Source organism: Elephantulus edwardii, unplaced genomic scaffold (genome assembly GCF_000299155.1).
Source record: "Elephantulus edwardii isolate Elephantulus edwardi_28Jun2011 unplaced genomic scaffold, EleEdw1.0 scaffold00039, whole genome shotgun sequence".
Lineage (NCBI taxonomy): Eukaryota > Metazoa > Chordata > Mammalia > Macroscelidea > Macroscelididae > Elephantulus > Elephantulus edwardii.
This window is the reverse complement of record NW_006399789.1, coordinates 9663577-9677218: the sequence shown is the minus strand read 5'-3', so window position 1 is coordinate 9677218 and position 13642 is coordinate 9663577.

The following is a 13642-nucleotide window of genomic DNA, read 5'->3' as shown; positions in this document are numbered from 1 at the left end:
AAGGTAAACCCCACCACAAAAATTTAAGAGTTAACCAAATTAAACTTTAATGGCCTTGAGATAAAACTTGGCAATGAGAGATTCCCCCCACTCCTTAAAAATCATATTCTTTCAGGAACATGATGGTTTAATCCGAGCCAACTTTACTCTTTAAAAAAAAAAAATCAAGAATAAATACCCAGATGAGGAAAGCCAAGCTATAAAAGGAATATCTAGCAAGCCAAGCAAAGGTTAATAGGAGATCAGAAATTCCTGCAGAGAAGGAAATGAGGCTGTTAAATTCATTGCAAACCTAAGAGCTCCACACAAGACAATGGTTATCCCCCAAATTAAGCCGAGACAATACTCTGCTTCACTTAATCCTACCTCTGAGGGCTTGGCCCCTGTAAGGAAACTCACACTTTACACAGTTAATTCTCTGACAGTTACCTCAGACTGGACAAGGAGATAAAAGATATGTGAGCTATGAAACAATCCTCCTTCCCAAGTGCCAGTAAATTCCACCATTTCTGAAGCATGGAATCATCCTTCAGAAAAGGGTAGAATAATCACAATCAGCTATTCTTAAAGCTGTCTCCAGCCTCCTGACCCCATGCCCTTTTCTTGAATTTCAGTCAGCCTCGTTTCCACGCATCACCTAAGTCCTTTACTTTTTCAGGCCATCCTGACGTTTGCTGCCATTAAGAATGCTCAATTTACTAATATCAAATCACACAAACGAAAGACAGGTACCTGGGGGTCAACATAGCATGGCAACGGAGGTTCACGCAGCCGAACTATGCTCCATAAAGTCCTCAACAACTGGTTTTCAGAAGTGGATTGACAGGTCTTTCTTCCAAGGGGCCATCAACCTCTAAGTTAGCAGCCGAGCTCATAAACCGTTTGCACCTGATTTCTGTGTTATTGATTGTGAGAGGAATACATCCCACTCAGAGGTCAGTAAAGTACAACTGAAATGGTGATCGTAACGTGGTTTGGTGGTGGTGGTGATTGTAGCTATATCAAGTCAAGTACGACCCATAGCAACACTGTGAGCAACAGATCTGGACCCTGGCCTATCCTGTGCCATCCTCACATTTCCTGACACTGGCACTTGGGAAGGAGGATTGTTTCATAGAACAGTACATAGTAACAGTAGTTAGGGAACTGCCAGAAGTTTGAGCAGGATTTAGAAGAGGCCGTGGCACCAGGGCTAATCATTGCTGATGTCAGAGGGATCCTACCTAAAAGTACAGAATGCCAGAAGAATGTCTATTTGGCTTTAATGACTATGCAAAGGCATTTGATTATGTGGATCATAACAAGTCATGTCTAACATTGTGAAGAAGGGGAATCCCAGAGCACATAACTATGCTCGTGTGGAACCTGTACCTGGAAGAGGAGACTGTTACACCAACAGAGCAAGGGAACGCTACATGGTTTAGAATGAAGAAGCGAGTGTGTCAGGGCTGTATCCTCTCTCCATACCTATTCAATCTGTATGATGAGCAAATTATTCAAGAGCTGAATTCTATGAAGAAGAGTGTGGCATCAAGACTCCTCAATAATGTACATTATGCAGAGGACACACACAACCTTGCTCACTGAAAGTGAGGAAGACTGTAAGCACTTCTAGCAGAAGATCAAAGAATACAGTCTGCAGTATGGATTGCATCTCAACATCAAGAAAACAAAATATTCTTAGCATTGGACCTATAGGCAATATAATGATAGATGGAGAAAAGATTGAAACTGTCAACAACTTCATTTTACTTGGAACCACAACCAAAACTCTTGGCACGACCAGTCAGGAAATTAGGAGATGTATATTGAATTGGAAAAATCTGCAGTCAGGGACCTTCAAATTATTGATGAGTAATGATATCAGTTTGAGGACTAAGGTGTGTCTGATTCAGGCCATGGTCTTTACGAACTTGGCTTTGGCCTCATTGTAAATAGATATTTTATTAAAGTACGAATCTACGACCATTTAGATAATTCTGACTCCTAGTGACTCCCTCTTGCATCTCTCTGGTGGCCTTGTGGTAAAGAGCTGCCCTGAGATCCCAAAGGCACTTGGTTCTAATGCACCAGCTTCTTCTCTGAGGGAGAAGGACATGCAATCTCCTCCCATGTGATTTACCGCCTCTGAAAACCCACTAGAGGGTCAGATGTGGCTTGGTTCTGATTTGGCTGCACACACCAACCACAACAAGTGACCCTATTGGACATAACAGAAATGCCCTATGGAGTTTCCAGGGAGCTCTGGTGGCCTAGTGGTAAGAAACTGCACTGCCAACCCCAAAACATACAGTTCAAATCCACCAGCTGCTCCTCAGGAGAAATATTGGCAATCTTCTCCCAGTGCCATTTACTGTCTCTGAAAATCTGCTGTAGAATCAGCTATGAGTATGTTCTGACTTGAAGCCACATAACAACAACATAATAGGTTTTCCAAGCCTGTAAATCTTCTTACACAAGCAGACTGCCACATCTTTCTCCAGCTGAGTCACTGGTGGGTTTGAACTGCTGACCATTCAGTTAGCAGGCCGAGTGTTTTAGCCATGGCACCAGCAAACTATGTTCCAAGGACACAAGGCCTTTCATGCAGTCATAGTGATTTTGTAGCTTGAATCTCAGATCTGTAAGGATCTTTTTAAATTCTAACGTACATCCAATAGGAAAACTAGCCCCTGTCCTCAAGGCACCTACATACTAAGCAGAATGAGGTCGAACCCAAGGAAGGAAACTGGGAGTCATCTGCAGAGCATGTGAAGCATACCTGTGATGTCTCAATATGTTTCAAAATATAAATCATTTACATAAACAAGGTTGAGGAATTTTGAAATCTTCCAAGCTTTGAAATTAAATATCACTTTCTACATAATTGACCTTTGAAGCAACCATCTCAAAAAAAAAAAAAACCAACAAACAACAAACCCTATAAAGTTACTACTGCCAAGATTGAAATCATTTTTCCAAAATGGTTTTGCCAAGACAAGAAGGGGTGCCTTCTGCCATGGAGCAATGATTGAAAGGATGCGTGTGTTGGACAATCCCAAGTAATCACTGCACTGACTCGGTTTCTGCAGCTATCGGGCCTTTTTCTTCTGATAGCACGATGAAAGGCAGAAATAGCAGCACTCACTTTGTCGTGCCGAGGAAATGATACATTCTTTCTAGAAACAATACAGTGCAAAGGTTCAGGACCAACAAGGGGAGAGTCTGACCTGAAGCAATGTTTCCACTACCCATCATTTTTGACAGTTACCAGAAATCAAGAAAAGGGATTTTTCTTGTCCAATTATCTCTCAACTCACAGTTCAGGGAGTTAGCCTTTCTTGAGATTAAGATGAACTGAATACATCCGGAGGAAAGGGAGCAGTTCATTCTTGGTGAATACTGCCCGGGAGATGGGAACTCCCGACTGTATTCAGGCTATCAGAAGAGGCCAGGGAGGAGACTTCTGTCAGCCAGCCCCTCTGACTTGTTCGGTAAGCACTTTAGCATTGCTTCCAGTGGCAATGAGGGGCATCTGCCCAGGTGAGGGGCATCTCTTAGCCTGAACTCATACCACTAGCCCAGTCCAAGTTAAAGTCTATGAACTCCAGAGAGTCATAAAGAACTCCTCACAGCTCCGTCCTAAGAGATTGGGCATTATTAAAGTGGACAGTGCACAGCCCTGGGAAGACCCAAAAGGGATGCAAACAGGGCATTAGAAGTCTCTCTATTTTGCTGAGCCCAAAACATCAGAGAACTAGTTCACAATCCCCTAGAAGATATAAATTGATGGTGAAGTTTTTAACTGCTGAGACGCGATTGATTCTCTCTTGCTTGCATTTCTTAAGGTCGTGTGGCATGAAAATCAGACTTAACTTCAGAAATTCATGAGCTCCTGCTGTTTATTCCCAGCAGCAGAACTTGAGATCTGATGCTTGGGCACCTTAACGAGAAGCTGCTGCCTGCACTTGTTGGGGCTTAAGGGAACAGCAGGTCTGCACTGGGAGCAGAGGCTTGTGAGTGCCACGTCAATTACGGTGAGCAGTGAATGGCATGTCAATTACACCCAGCAGCCGGACAGAGTCCTCTAGAGAGTGGCCTCCATCTTCTGTCACCAATTCTAAATTTAAAGCATTAAAGTACATCTTGTTTTACATCTAAGCTCTATCCCAAAAGCTGAAATTAAGAAACATCTTATTTTCTTTTGCCTGGTTCTCTGGGGCTCTCTATACATAAGTGGCAATGCCATATACTCCTCTGATTGGCAATTTTTTTCCCCTTCATCCTGAGAGTACCTCTACCTCTATGAGGACTGTTTTTCTGTAACCATTTCCTCTCAGAAGGACACTTGGCCGGAAGAGCTCTTGGCAAGTGGGTTAGCCTCTCTGTGACTCAGTTGATCATCTGGGGGTGGGGAAAGAAGTACCCAGAATAATGCTAGAATCTTTGGCAACACGACCTTGTTCAGAGCCAGTGACGCCACCAGCCCTTAATATTTCAAAGCGTGTTTTTCACTGCTCTGCTGGAAATGAAATCACAGGAATTGCAGTACGATGATTGTGGAGGGTACTGATAAGGTAGGATCGGACCTGGGCATCTAAGCAAGTGTGGGAGGGGAGGGCGTAATTAGATGCTTGGAGATGACACATCCCTTAAGCCAAGAGACAAGCTCAGGCAAATTCCCAACACTTGATGAATGGCCAGCTGCAATTGGAAATACGATTCTTCCCAGAAGAGCCGCCCATCTTCTTCTTGGCATTAGCCCCTGATGACGCTAGTTCACGCTGGCCTTCAGGCGAGTCAGCACTGACTGAGGCCATACGAGCTGGCAGCAGAGACGAGGTGGCACCAATGTCCAAACCGTCAGAGTCGTGAACACCAGGATTTCTCGCAAAAGGCCTACTTAGCACCCTATTTAAAAAAAAAAAAATACATCCTTCAACAAACTGAACTGGGGGGCTCTTCAAGAGCTGACTCACTTGCCATTAAAGGGGTCACAACCAGCAGCAGGCAGCAGGAGATAACAAGCAAATCCAAAGCAAAGCAAAGTCAAGGGGTCTTTAAATCTTGGATCAGGCTTGAAAAGTTTCCAATATGGATGGGTACCCCATACTGATGGTGCAAAGTTGTTATTGTTGTTGCTATGTGCCATCAAGGGAAGTATGACTCACAGTGGCAAGTGAATTATCCCAAATCTGTCTCTCTCTCTCTCTCTCTCTCTCTCTCTCTCTCTCTCTCACACACACACACACACACACACACACACACACACACACACATCTTCTTCTTCTTCTTCTTCTTCCCAGCCAAGAGTAAAAGACTATGTTCTGTGGAAGAATAGTTCTCCCAGAGTCAGGCTCCCTCGGGTCTCCTGCTGAGCCCGCTGGCAGCCTTTGGGCCACTAGGCAGCATCTCTCCCAGGGGAGCTCCTCTGAGGCAGGCTTCCCTGTTGTCTTTGGCTGAAATATACTCATCTGATCAGCTTGGTTCTCCCAAGCCACGAGGCAATATCAGACTTTTTTTTTTTTAATATCAGACTTTTTAAAGCACCCACCAGTCCGAAGGCTAGAGACACAAGGAATCCTTGGATTACAGAACCCTGCCTGCCCAATTCCCAGGAGAATTTTAGAACACATGCTAAAAGGGAAAATAGTGAAAGAAAAATGAGAGCTAGGTTTAAGCAAACTCCTGGCATGTGCATGCAGAGCAGGAAATCGGAAGGCCAGAGCCAGGAACACAGAGGCTGACTGATGCCACTGTCTAGACGTCTTTTTCAATGGATCTAGGATTTCCATCAGCACGCATCTCCACAAACAGCTCAGAGACTTGCCTGATCCCTTTTTTGCTTTATCTTAGGGCCTATCACGTTCTGAACAAGTTCTTGTCACCTGTGACTGAGGACAGCATGTACAATAAATCCTCTGCCGTCAGCTGAGGAACCATGGATAAATAATAGATAATATTCATCTTATTAACTGCAGACTCTTGTGGTCTGATTAGCCCTAGACGGAAATGGGATTTTCTGTTACCAGAAACATCCATTCTAAGAACCATAGAAAGATAGATTCCTTTTTTCACAGCTTTTTTAAATTTTCCAAGTTATTTCATACTTCACTTGCTTCAGGTTTGATCATAATCTCAATACAATTTATTCCTTCTGATGTTTCTAATTGCTTCTTCCTTTTTAGCCAATGGCTAGAATGATCATACGCCTTGCTACTTATCTAAGGTCTTCCAGGTTATTAAACATATCACTTTTAGTTCATTCTCTCCTTTAACTCATTCTTCAAACACCAGCCCTTGTCATCTCTATTCTAATTTGGGCATATTGCGTTATAGACCTGCTCCACAGCAACAACTTGAAACTTCTTTCATTTCCTTTGTCAGATACTTCTTGTGTTTGTTGAACTCATTTTTTCCTGCAGATTCATTTACCTACGTTCCCAAATTATGCCACAAAGGGCAAATAGGGAGAAAAATTGAGTCACCAAATATTTTATTTTGTTTTCATACTTGGCTGCCTGTTAGTTAGACTGGCTAATAAATTTTAGCTTCAAAATAATTTTCCCTGTAACTATGAAATCTTGTCCCACTGTATCAGAGGATCCAAATTGCTAGAGAAAAGTTTAATTATAATCTATGCTTCTTATTGTTCTTGTTCTGAAAATTCTACTTGTACTAGGAATTTCAGCAGACTATTTCTGAGTATAAGTGTTACTCACCTGGTTTGATACCTGGTGTATCTTTTGAGCTGAAAAGTTACTTTTCCATTCTGGGAATGATGTTCACAGCTTTAGTTTGCTTGGCTCCACAGTCAACACTCTTGGCACCAGTAGTCAGGAAATTAAAAGACATATTGTCATTTTAAAGTCTGCTGTTAGGGACCTCTCCAAAGTACTGATGAGCAATGGTGTCTCTTTGGAGACTAAGGTGCATCTGATACAGGCCATGGTCTTTGCAATCACTTGTTATGCATCGGAGAGTTGGACAATGACCAAGGAAGATAGACGGAGAATTGATGTCTTTGAGCTTTGGTGCTGGAGAAGAATACTGAGAGTACCATGGACTGCTAGGAAAACAAACAGATTCATCCTGGAAAGGGTCAAACTGGGCAGCGCCTTGGAGGCAAGGATTCTGAGCCTCCGTCTAACATACTTTGGACATGTTGTAAGGAGGGACAGGTCCTTGGAGAGGGGCATCAAGCTTGGGAGGGTGGAGGGACAGCACAGGAGGGGAAGGCCCTCTATGAGCTAGATTGATTCAGTGACTGGGGTAATCAGGATGGGTGTATCAGAGATGGTGCAATTGGCACAGGACAGAGCAGAGTTTAGGGCTGTTGTACACAGGGTCGCTATGAGTTGCAAGCGACTCGACTGCACATAACAACAACAACAACAATTCTTCCTCATAATTGTCATAATTCTTCCTCACTTGTGTCTGTTTTCTCCTAAAAGATTACTTAAATATTATTAACTTGCTGGAACTATATGCAATCTCAACTTCGTTCTTATATGTTTCTTTTTCGTTATTCTCTAACTGAGCTAGTTCCTTAGTTTTATTCTCCAGAGACTTAAGACAGGCTTCATTCACACCAATTCTTCTATTGATTTGTTAAATTTATTTCAGAATTTCAGTGATTCATTTGTCAAGATTCCTTGCTTCTCTCTCCCTTACTCTGATCTCATAGTAGCCTATTCCTGTGTATGAATTCACTCTCTTCTCCAATTGCTCTGCAGAAACGAAGTTTGTATTAATTTTCTGTTGCATTTTATTTTTATCTTTTACCTTTCCTGTACTTCTTTCCTCTTTCTGCTTTTACACATGGCTTGGCATTTCACTGGTACTAACTTATGTTTGCTGATCTTTGGTTGGTAAAATTTCCAATAGGAAAAATATCAGTTGATTAGCAGAGGCGTTTGTTGTTGTTATGTGCGGTTGAGTTGCCTGCCACTCATATTTACCCTAAGTACAATAACTCTGAACCTTGTCCTAGCCTGAGCCAGTCTCACGTCTCTGACACACCTGCTCCAAGTACTCTAGTTACTATATCAATCCATCTCATGCAGGGTCTTCCTCTCCTATGCTGTCCCTCCACCCTCCAAACATGATGTCCTGCAGGGACTGGTCCCTCTCACGTCCAAAGTATGTGAGGAGGAGCTTCAAATTCTTTGCCTGCAAGGAGCAGCTTGATTTCACCATCTCTGGGACAGACCTGTTTGTTCTCTTGATAGTCTGTAGTATGTTCAATACTCTTCTCCAGCACCAGAATTCAAAGGCATCATCAATTCGTCTTCTGTCATCTTTGGTCATCGTCCAGCTCTCTGATGCATAGCAAGCAATTGTGAAGACTATCTTCTAAATCAGGTGTACCTTAGTCTCCAGACTGACATTGTTGCTCTTCAGCACTTTTGAGAGGTCCCTGACAGCAGATCTTCCCAAAGAAATTCATCTTTTGATTTCTTGAATGCTGGTCCTAAGAGTATTGATTGTGGAGCCAGCAAACTGAAATTATTAACAAGCTCAGTCCTTCTCCCTCTATCATGGTGCTGCCAATTGGCCCAGTGGTGAGAACCTTTGTTTTCTTTATGTTGAACTTTAATCCATACTAAAGACTATAGTCCTTGACCTACAGCAAACGCTTCAGGTCCTCCTCAGTTTCCGAGAGCAAAGTGATGTCAATTCTGCATAATGTAGTTTGTTGATAAGTCTTCCTCCAGTCCTGATGCCACACTCCTCCTCATAAAGTCCAGCCTCCCAAATGATCTGGTTCTGCATATAGATTGAAAAAGTCTGAAAACAAATGCATCTCTGATGCACACTTTTCCTGACTTTGATGCTTGCCGTGTTTCCTTGCTCTTTTCTGAGCTCTGCTTCCTGGTTCAAGTATAGGTTTCACATTAGCACAATCAAATATTCTGTAATTTCCATTCTTCTCAAGGTTAGCCACAATTTGTTTGATCCACACAGTCAAATGCCTTTGCATAATCAATGAAACACAGATAGACATTCCTCTTGTACTCTTTGCTTTCAGCCAAAATCCATCTGACATTGGCTATAATGTCTCTGATGCCACGGCTTCTTCTAAACTTGGCCTATATATCTGGTAGGTTTTTGTCCATGTGTTCTAGTAATTTTTTGCATAATCTTCAGCATGATCTTGCTTGCATGTGGTATAAATTATATTATTTTATAATTTCCACACTCTGTCAAATCATTCTTTTTTGGGATGAGAACAAATACAGATCTCTTCCAGTGAGTTGGCCAGGTGGTTGTCCACCAGATTTCTTAGCACAAGTTGGTGAGCACATCCAAGGCAGTGTCTGTTTGTTGAAATTGCTATTCCATCATTCCTGTTGCCTTCCTTTTCTTTGTCAACTCCTTGGAAAGATTATTCTTTGCCACTTGAAAGAAATGTTTACTCTGAAGACTCAGTGCTGAATGAGTGCTGGAGGTTGCCTGAGCTCAATAATATCCTCAGTGAGTTGCCGTGCCAGGGACAAGCTTCTCTTTCGGGCTTGTGGACGGCTCAGCTTGTGCCTGTATAAACACCAGGGTACGGAGGTCTTTACCTTGGGTGGTGCAGGTCTTTGTGCAGTCCACTCCCTGGTGGAGCTGCCCTTTCCGTCCTCCTCCTCCACATTGCCTGTAAAGGTACTAAACTGTCTCGGGCTCCATGCCAACATCCACAGGAGAAGCCTTCCCTGGGGAAATGTTCCATTCTCTTTCTGAGCAAACTCGGTTACCATGGAGTGGATTCCCACCCAGAGTAACCCCATGTACAGCAGAATAAAATTATGCTCCACGGGATTTCAGTGGCTGATTTTTTTTTCCAGTAGATAAATGGGCTTTGTGGGCACTTTTGGCTGGACTTGAACCTCCAATCTTTCAGTGAGCAGGTGACCAGATAAACTACATGAATCACTCAAGGATTGCCCTGTGTCCCTGAACTCAAAAATCCAGTGTCATCAAATCCGTTCCAGCTATGGTGACCCTGCTTCAGGCTCTAAATTTTCACAAGAAGTGAATACCTTATCTTTCTCCTAATGACACATTCCATACCGCACCAATAGCACTCCTATCTGTGGTCTGTATTAGGGAACAAATGCTGTACCAGCTGCTCCCAAGAGCTCGGAAGTGGAGAGTAGGTACCATACCTGGAGATTCCACAAGTGTTTTCTATTTCCTTGGTTCTCTTAAACTCAATCTCAAGTTCTAGTACAATCTATTGAGTATGAGCATGTCCTTTAACAAGAGTCCCTGGCGCCTCTGATACATATTAAATTCTGGGTGCCAGTGCCCCTCAGTTGTCCTTTCTCCTGCCTGGGAATTCCTGTTTTCTGTGCACAGTGTCTCCACGCTTGGAACCTCCCTAGAGTTCAGCCAAGTACTTGGCCTTCTGTGAATGATCCAGGCTGTCCTCCAACATGACCCAATTCCTGCTTTTGATAAATAAACATTCCCATCTTGGGAAATAATGTATGAGATAATTTAGTAAACATCTATGTACCCATTTTCTAACTTAAACATTGTTGTTACTGTTGTAAAGTTCCGTCAAGTCGTAGATGACTCCTAACAACCCTATGAACAAAAGACCTGAACATTTGTATAACTTTGGACATTTCTCTGTGTTCACAGAGTTTCCAGAGGCAAGCCATTTAGGAAGTGGATGTCACTCCTGCTTCCAAGCTTGTTTTAATCTGGAAGCTTCTCCAAACACTGTCCATTATGGGTAACCATTATCACATATTCGCTCTCTCTATGCTGTCAAACTTAAACATAAAACTTTAAAATAAACATGTTGTTGTTGTGTACTGTAAAGGTACCCCATAGCTGACCCTCCAGTGGGTTTTCAGAGGAAGTTAAATGCATGGGAGGAAATTGCCCATCCTTCTCCCATGGAGCAGCTGGTGGCCTCGAACCACATGCCATTGGTATTCCGGTGCAGCTTCTTGCCACTAGGTCACCAGAGCTCCTAGCTCTTGTAATACTCCCCTTGAGTTTCTTCATCAACTGACTACAGCCTTGCTGGGGCTACGGAGATCCACATTACTAGAAGGGAACTTGAAGGTATAGATTGTGTCTTAATTTTCTAGTTCCACTGTCACAGAAATACTGTAAATGAATGGCTGTAAAGAATAATGCTGTATTTGCTCACAGTTCTGCAAGCCAGAGGTCAAAATCAGAGTCTCAGCCTGCTTGGTTCCCTCTTTGCAAGTGGTCAAGGAGTTCCTTAGTTCCTTAGTGTGTAGACAATCTTCACATGGCATCTGATACCCAGCTCTGTGTCTAATCTGCTCTTGTTATATCTCAAAGGGTTATAGTATAACGCCACCCTCCTTATTATAATAGAATTAACATTCTTTCAGGGAGCTCTGTTGACCTAGTGGTAAGGGCCTGTGCTGCCAACACAAAGGCAGGCAGCTGGAATCCACTATTTGCTAAGAAAACTCAGTTTCCAAACAGGATTATATACACAAGTACAGGGGTCATATATATATGAGGGCGACATACAATTTAATCCACAACAGATCCTTAGATGCAGTGGGGAATTAAGACAGTATGTGATTCTTTCCAAAAGAAAGTCCTGGAACTCTAGCAACTCCCTTGAATGAGCTGGAATCCTTTCCAGTATGAAAAGATGCACGTGCAGGTGCTAGGACATTATCAAACTTGCACTGGCATCTCATCGGAACTGATGCAGATTTGGCGCTTCATTAGGTTTTTGGGGCTGTAAATTGCACAGCAGGAGATTGCCTGTATTTCTGACTTGGAGCGATTGGCAGATTCAAACTGAGAGGAAGATACGGTCTTCAGGTTAGTAAGGCAACTTCCGACAGACTGCACTAGAGCTCCCCTAGGGCATGATAGTCAATGGTTTTAACCGAGAACAAGGGGCAGGGTTCAGGTGGTGAAGACAGTATTTGGTCAAATTCACGTTCACAAGATGGCCTTGCAATCCAGGAGGAGCTTTCAGAGAACTCCAAAAAGTCCCAGAAGCAGATTGATGGCATCCAGAATGCCTGTCAGCAGGAAGCAGACCCTTCCACAAGGCAGGACCCAGGAGTGACACAAGACCTGCCCAGCAAGCTAACTCATGTCTGGAGAAAAGGAGGTGTGGGACTGAAAGTATGGGTGTAGAAGGTGGATAAGTCAAGTATAGGGAGCAAGAAGATCCCGTTGCCAGGATTTGGAATCAAGACACAACTTGGGTTAGGAACGAAATGAGCAGACAAACCACAAAAGTAAAGATGCAGATTCTACAGGCTGGAGTGCTCAAATTCCTCACGCAGGCAATGGTCCTGGATGAGAAAGTGATCAAAGTCACCTAGTCCTACCAGGAGAGGTGGGGAGGGAAGGCAAAGTGGAACTACAAACCTGACATACCACTGGACCTCCAACAGGCTTATCTTCTTCAGCATTTACGAACAAGCTAACATAGCAGACATTCTAAGCAAATTTAGAAAGCTTACTCTGCCCTTCCACTCCATCCCACACCACACACCCCATGCAATAAATATCCCCAACGTGGCAGGAGGATCACAGTTCATTCCCAGAAATCATCTGAATACCATCCGTAGGCCAGGCACTGTGCTGTGAACTGAGATATCAGAGAAGATTAACATGCTGCCTTGACATTCAACAACTCCTATCTGGCCCGGGAGTCAGACACACAATAAGGCAGCTGCCGTCCACGTGTACGTGGCTGGACAAAGGTGTTCCTAGCTTCCGGTGGAGAAGCCCCTTCCCAGCACTGAGGGGAATCAGGAAGGAGAGAGACAAAGCGTGAGGGAAGCACTTCAGTACCTTCAGCGAACAATCTAGGATTGGTTGTAGATCATGAAGGATCAGAGTCATGAGTTCAAATCCCACCTCAACTACATATGAGTGTGAGATATTGAATATAAACGCCTACTTTCTGCCTTTATCGTCTAATGACCAGGGGGAAAAGTACTAGAGGTACTTTAATTACTAAGTATAAAAACCATCCTCTTAAATGGATTCAAGGAAGAATAAAGGACAATTTAAGAAAGCATATGCCATACTAATTATTAAAACTGTTTAATATTTATTAATTTTTCCTTTAGGATTAGTAAGTTTATGACTCAAAAGCTACATAAACCAAGAGTTGGAATTGATTGGACTTGGCAGTGGAAATAGAAGAAATACTTTTATCTTCTTGTTGCAAGTTTCCACAAAAAGTAACAGTTTTTTGTCTTTGAACAGATAAATGGAGCTGGGCCTATAGCACATATCCTTTACTTGAAAATCAAATATTATGCTTATCATAAACATTTACCACCCATGAGTGTAACAACAGTCAATGATCAGTTAATAATGTTAGCAGCTAATGGACAGAGAGACCCTGTGGAAAATATCCCAGGTAGGAATCTGCAGTAATTTCTCTCTCATTTTTTTTTTACCATAGGAAATGTAAAAAAAAAAAAAAAATTATAGCCAGTTTTTACATTTTTTTAATTGATTTGCTTACACTATTCTCCATTCACACTGTGTTCCTACATTCCATTCATCATGTTTTCTAAATGAATCCCCATTGGACCTTGCCCATCATGACCTTGTCTTTTCACCTGGATCCTCCCCATTTGCTTCCCCTCCTCCCTCTACCCACCAAATTGTGAGGCTGGAGAACATTATGCTGAGTGAA